General features: G+C 42.0%; 1 long non-coding RNA gene across 1 annotated transcript; it reads left to right on the top strand.

The window, feature by feature from the left end:
- Positions 1–3794: 3794 nt before the first annotated feature.
- On the top strand, positions 3795–5572 carry LOC136754060 (uncharacterized). Its single transcript, XR_010817516.1, has 3 exons — positions 3795–3948; positions 4112–4285; positions 5041–5572. It is a non-coding gene; the product is annotated as an uncharacterized LOC136754060 (long non-coding RNA).
- Positions 5573–7081: the final 1509 nt, after the last annotated feature.

Below are 7081 nucleotides of genomic sequence, written 5' to 3'. Positions count from 1 at the left end.
ATACTTAAGATCTCATCCCTAAATATCGTGCAAGCTTGTCTCAGTATGTCCACATCCTGTCTACAGTAGCGTTTCAATTCATCTTGGAAATTAAATTCAGAGTGTTTGTGCCCGTCATACCATTCCGGAAACTCTGCTTTATCAGCACCCATCATGTAGTCTACCCCGTAAAATTGTTCAGCAGGTAAGGGTCCTACATAATTTTGGTATGCAACAGTATTAAAAAAGTGAGGGAAATGTCCTTTCGCACCCTCAAACCCCATTGCTTTTGGCATATTGCTCAGTTTCATAGGCAGGAAATTTAATGAATTATTGAACCTAATGTTCAGAGCGGTCACTGTCATACACATAATTTTACCACCTTGTGTGATTAAGTTTATATCTATATTTTCACGTATGAGCTCTCTAATGACCAAGTAGTTATCATAGCCTTTACCATTGTGTGAAATAAAAGTGTAGTTTTTAAAACGCGTGTCGATGAAACATTTCACAAAGTCAGATAAGCAAGAATCCCCATAAAACTCCAATGTACGTTCGTTGTTTATGTGTGAGGCATCAACATAATTTGGGATGTGTGTCCCTGTTTCTTGCATGCATTCAAAATCAAAGAAAATGTATTTTTTTGATTGTTTGGGTATGTTTATTACATTCATATAGCATAAATGAATGTCCAGTGTCTGGATAACAGTTTTACAGCGCGGACACAGTACAGTAAAAGTGTTGAACACAAGTGATCTCTTTGGTCGCTGCTTTAGCCTTGTGTCTCCTGAAGCACGTACTGCCCCTGCAGAATATTTTACATACACTGCATCTGGTGATGGTCTCTTTAACCTCAAAACAGTGGGGGTCTAAACACGCTCCGCACCGGCTCCTGCAACTGTGTCTATTTTTATGCCCATATACCGCATGGCAATAATCACAGAAATAGCTAGCACCTATAAATGTTCTGATGTTTAAAATCCCATAGTAATGCTGCCCGTGAAGTAACACAAACAGGACTTTAGAATTTATAGGTGTAGGCCCCGTAGTAAAATATTCCCATCCGTTTTCATGGTACAATACTTTGATAATGACCACCAATAGTCTTTCAAATGCCTGAATATCTGAAAAACTTTTTTTTTTCTTAATTGAAAACCCTAGCTGACTTTGCATTCGTTTGGCACCATCTAACATTTCGGAATCTGTGCATTCTTTACCCTTCCACAGGCGGTACACACTGGCAGCAAAACATAAATTGTTACCTTGGTTTTTGAAATCAATGAGACAAGGCCTTTTTTGTCTATAATTTTACTAAATAAAATACCTTTTAAACGCCTCCGCGCAGCACCACCACCTTGCATATTTCTAATCACGGTGACTGTTATTCGCAAACTCCCATCTGTTAGAATTTCGGTGTGACTTTGTAGTAAATTAGCTATGCTCACTAAGAAATCTGCAGCATCCAGCTCTCCCAAATTTCGCCTCCTCGAATAGAAAGGATTATTTAATGACCCCGAGCTCAGTCTAAGCTGTACAAAATCATTAGGACCCACATTGTGTGATATTTCATTTAGCAATCCTTGCACAGCTCCATACACAATACGGACAGCATCCGTATAAGATTCTACCAGATCCAGGTTCACAAACCTGAATTCTTCATAAAACTCCATACCCCAAAATTTCTCGGTCATAGCGACGAATAATCTCCAAAAACACCCGAGGCGGTCCCCGCCAACGCCACCCTCAGCCATTTGTTCATCATTTTCATTATTCATCTCTAACATTGCAGCATCACCACCCCCGATCTGATTATCACTGTTATTAGGTACCGATGCTAGTTCGTTAGATACATCCTGATCTATATATTCCTGAATTTCCAAGTTTACCGGATGGCCTCCCGTCTGGAGAGTGTGCAACAGTGTCTGTGACCGTGCTAATTGTGACACATTTGTTCTAAATTTAAGCCTACGCAGCATTCTTTTCGCCGCATTAATTTTATTTCTCATTACTCCCCTAGTTACACAAGCAGACTGACCGTTTTTGTGGTTCTCCTTTTTCATTGTTTGTCAATTGTTGTTTTCAGAATTGGTTGTTTTTTGTAACAACACTTCTAGATCTTACAGAGAGACTGATTGATTCACAGTGTCACCATTCATCAAACTCTCATAAAAAACGGGGCAATTCCCTATTTGTTTTAACAAATTTGTCAAAACGTATTTTGCAGTGAGCGGTGTTTAACGCCTCCACAAGCTGACTGCATATCTCGCTAAACACCAGGGCCCTAGAATCACCAGGGGTCTGTATGTCAACACATGGTGATTGATCACATTTCATCTCTGTATCCCCACTAGTGGTGGCTTTAAACGTATTTTTACCCCATTTACCTCTTTTTACAGTAGCGGAGCTCGGTCGGTTCACTTTCACACATTGCACCCCCACATCGGTGGTGTCGTGTGCCACCCGGTTTGTCTTACTCAGGGCTTTTCTGAGGTCTGTGTTTACCCTTTGTGTGCCTGGTGGCTGTCTCCCCCGCTGTAGAACGGACCTCCCCTTATCAGCACGATCGGGTCTCTTCAGCTGTTTACCACTTGACACACCTTTCAAGCAGGGCAATGCAGGCTGTGCCGCATTTTTAGCTATAATAAAACAAACATGTCAGTTACACTTTATACAGTGACTTTTTACTACATTTCCAAAAAATAAAAAATATAATAATAATAATAATAATAATAATAATAATAATAATAACATTGGTAAAAACGGTGAATGTTACGCACCTCCATTCAAAGTTTGCTCTGTGACTTGGGGTGGGTGGGGGAGTGCGTAGTTATGTGGGTTAAACACGGTCTCGTTGACAACTGTCAAATCAAAAAACAATCATTGGCCCCGTAAATGTACACATTATTATGTTTTAGAAGATGTAATTAATTCATAATATGTAACAACTTGTTCTATGGCATACCAAGAAATCTGAATAAAACTAGGCATTAAACACATTGCTTTGGCCCACCTTCAGAACACGTGTCTCCTGCGGGGTGCTCGGCCTGACAGTCTCGGGTCTGTTATTCTGTGCTGTAATATCTCGGTTCTCTCCAAGGCCGGTGTTTCACCTTAAATTATACAAACCATAAACTATGCATGATAACACTTTTAAACCCAACTCTATTACTATAAAAAATATTCTTACAATCAATACATGATAACGCATTTACTAGCTCTTCCTCATCAAATGTACCCCAGTCAGATGCCATTATGAAGAGTGTGTCCCTTCATATATTATATCGGATGTTTAAAATTAACTGCTTGGAGCGGCTTATTTATGGGGGGGGGCAAAATGGTATTTCATTTATTTTCTAAGAATCACACAAAATTGTATTCCACATAACACACCAGGAAACCGCCAAAAATGTTGTTCTCATTACAGAATTCAGTTGGTGCCGTATGTTGGGGCGTCTATTTCACTCTGTATCTGACATCTGTATCTATGCGTGCTATGGTCATGGTCTCACGTTCAAAACAACGTGTACACACTGGGTGAGGTGACCGTTTGGAGAGATAAATTGTTATCACATATTTGTTCTGGACACGAGCCTAATGGGTACAAATGCTGACTGTACCCACATGTCCCCATACACGCGCCCAACTCCGCCCACACTCCTCCTCCTCTGTAGAGACACTGCCCCCATTTACCCACGTGTCACCATACACACACCCCAACTCCGCCCACAGCCCTCCTCCTCTGTAGAGCCGCCGCCCACCATTTACAGTATAAAGAGCGCGCTGGTAAACACAGAAAACATGTCACCCGTTCGGGACAGAACAGGTCTGCGTTAACCGGTGGAAACCCCCCCATAGCGCACTATGGCTACACCAGCTAAGAAGACACCCCCTAGCGACCACGCTGCTGATGAAGATGCGGGGGCACCTAACACAAAATTAAGACGGATGGAAGACAGGGACCCAAAATAGGTAACACTTTATTTTACTTAAAAAATGTGTTTAAAATATTATTATTATTAATTTTAAACTTATGCCGGTGTTTACATGCTGTTAGGGTGTATGTCTGTATATATGAATTTCAATGAAAAGTTAATTTAAATGCATGTTTTCTTCTTTGTATGTTTATCAAAAGAGTGGTGTCAGCGCTCCTCCTCTGAGCCCCAGGGATGCTCTCCCAATGTCTGATGAAGACGAAGGTGTCAACACTGGTGATGAGTCTGAAGATGATGACAAGGACCATGAACATGGCAGTGAGGATAAAACCTCAGACACTGATGGTGGAGTTGGACCATCAACGGAAAGAGAGGTAAATATAGAGGTCCTACAACTGTGTATAGTCGTGTACTTCTTTACTTACCAACACTCATTACAGTTTTAAGTGTTATTTTCTTTTCTCTTCATTAGAATAATGGAGTACCTGACACCAGTGATATTGATTCCTCTGTCAACTCTTTAAGACCCCGAACAAGATTGAACATTGCATGCTTCTGTTCTTGCCTTGCTAGAGCCAACAAGAGTTTTGATTCAGACAGGGAAGTTGCGAGATATAATTGTAAAAACTATGATGATCATGTAACACTAGTGATGACACACAACATGAAGGGCAGTATTGCGCTAGTGTTACAACATTGTATAGGCCGTGAATTAGTTAAGTGTGAGGCCTGTCTGATAAGTGACCCCAGCCAATCACAGCATCTCTGTCTAACTTTAGATCACGAGCAAGGGAGTGTCTGGAGTAGTGTCGCTCTTATATGTGACAAAATAAGTGTCACCCGCTTGCTAAATGTTGTGTTATGTGTTGCACGTGCCCTATGTGGGCTATGCATCACCAGACAGACTGAGAAAGAAGTGAAATCTCTTTTGCATAGCTTAGAAACATGCACTCTACCTTCGAGATGGTTTAGTGACTTGTTGGAAAGTGTAGATGAGCAAGTGATACAATTAGTTGAGAAGGTTATAAATAACAAGCCTTATAAGATGTTTTACAAACATGCATAAAATACTGTTTGTGTATGCTGTACATTTTTTGTGCAATAAGACATTATATTATTTTTATTTCAGAGAAAGAAAATTCCTGCTGCTGTGGGTTTACGTATACGTATGTTTGAGGAATCTCTGCTTGAAGATGTCATCCTCACTCTAATAGCCCACAAGTTTGGAGATTTGTATGATACTGGTAATCCTAATGTGACATTGCTAGTTGAGGATATTGTGACAACAGTGGATGCCCTCCCCAACATGCTCAAGAGAATGCTGTATAAAGATCCACGGCCTGGTGTACCTGCTTTTACAGCTGTTCAAAAAGTTCTCCAGAGTTCTTTTGGAAACACCATCCCTATCATGACCAAGTCCAATTTCTACACTGTGCTAGACAAAATAGCAATGATCTGTGTTGCTGCCCTTGCAAATAAGCAGGTTGAGGGTGTTGCTTGTGCAGTAAAGTTCAGCTGTTTCTTCCTGTCTGCTGTAGGTGTTGGGCATGGGAGATCACTGGTCACCCATGTCAGTATCTAAGCTCACTGTCTACTTCTGATCTGATACCATGTTGTCATGTTTAGATTGGTCACAATAAAAAGACTGTCATTGACACATATTTTACTGAGTCTTGTTTTTATTTTATTTTACTTAAACAGTTTCATAAAACATTATAACCTAATCTATACGTGTGTATTTAAAACTTGTATTTTTTAATTTACTAAAACAGTATCATACAACACTATAACCTAAAAAACACAGTTTATGCTATTAAACATTACACCTCCACACCAGCAGGGTGAGGTACCCTCGGACCCTAGCACCCTAGCAAAATGACTACCATCTTACCAGATGACCTATGACCTTACAAATGGCTGACATCCAAGATGGCTACCATCTTACTAGATGACCTATGACCTTACAAATGGCTGACATCCAAGATGGCTACCATCTTACCAGATGACCTATGACCTTACAAATGGCTGACATCCAAAATGACTGATCAACCAAGATGGCTGATATCCAATATGGCCAATATCATCCAAGATGGCTGACAAGGGAGGGTCAAAGGGTAACCCTGGGGGTGATGGGAAGGAGAGAGAAGTTCCGGTTCAAAGGTGGGGGTAACCGGAAGGTGGGGTGGGCCTTCCGGTCTATGGTACGTAGGGAGGGCGGGACTTCCAGCTGTCAAAATAGTAAGTGATGCCGCCATCTTGAAGGGGAGAGCAGGAGCCCTGTTCCTCCTCACTGCCCGGTAAGATGGGGGGTGTGGGACAGGACAAAACAGAGAGGATAGGGCAGCAGGGGTGGTTGAGTTCTCATGGGAGATCCATGTCTCGGTGACAGCAAGGAAATCCAGAGAGTGGTGGGAGGCGAAGGCGGAGACAGCCTTGTTGGAAGCTGAGTGGCAGTTCTACAGGCCTCCGGAGAGTGGAGTAGAGGGGGGGGAGGAGGAGGGGAGAGGCAGGGAGCAGAGGTTAGAGGGATTAGGGAGGCAATTACATGCATTGCATGCCGAGTGGAAGGAGAGAGCAGGACAGGAATCAAAGAGATCTTCATGGCTTCTTACTGTTGCTGTGCAGAGTCTCCTCGCAGTCTTCTCCTCGCTGAAGTCCCACAGCTAGAGTCCCTGCCCTTTGTAAGCATGGCCCTTCAGAAGGGAGGCACTGAGGCTGCTGGTGCTGACTTCTGGAGCAGAGGTCCAGAGGGCTATTAAATACTCCACCTGTAGCTAATTAGGGCAGTACACACCTGCATTGCTTGGAATGACACAAGGCTGTCGTGATGGCACAATCCCTCCCAGGCAGGACTGCTAATAGTACAGTTAATGGCTGCTTTGAATGTCAATACAGACAAAGACCATGCCAGACACACGCAGTTACACTGAACAATAGCTTGCAACAATATTAAATAATAACAGCTTACAATGTAACCGCTTCTGATTTACAGAAACTGCATGGTAATCTGAGGACAAAGTGTGTTAAGTAAGTTGCTAATTTACTAACAAACAGTCGCTGTCATTACTACAATACAGGTGCAAAATATAGCTAACTCTTAGCTAAATAAGTAACCACGTAAACAATCAATGTATCTCTTAGCTAAACTAGGAGACACGCGAGAAAACAAT

The sequence above is a fragment of the Amia ocellicauda genome, chromosome 7, assembly GCF_036373705.1.
Source record: "Amia ocellicauda isolate fAmiCal2 chromosome 7, fAmiCal2.hap1, whole genome shotgun sequence".
NCBI lineage: Eukaryota > Metazoa > Chordata > Actinopteri > Amiiformes > Amiidae > Amia > Amia ocellicauda.
Note: the sequence above shows the minus strand (reverse complement) of the source record. Positions and strands in the feature narration are given on the sequence as shown.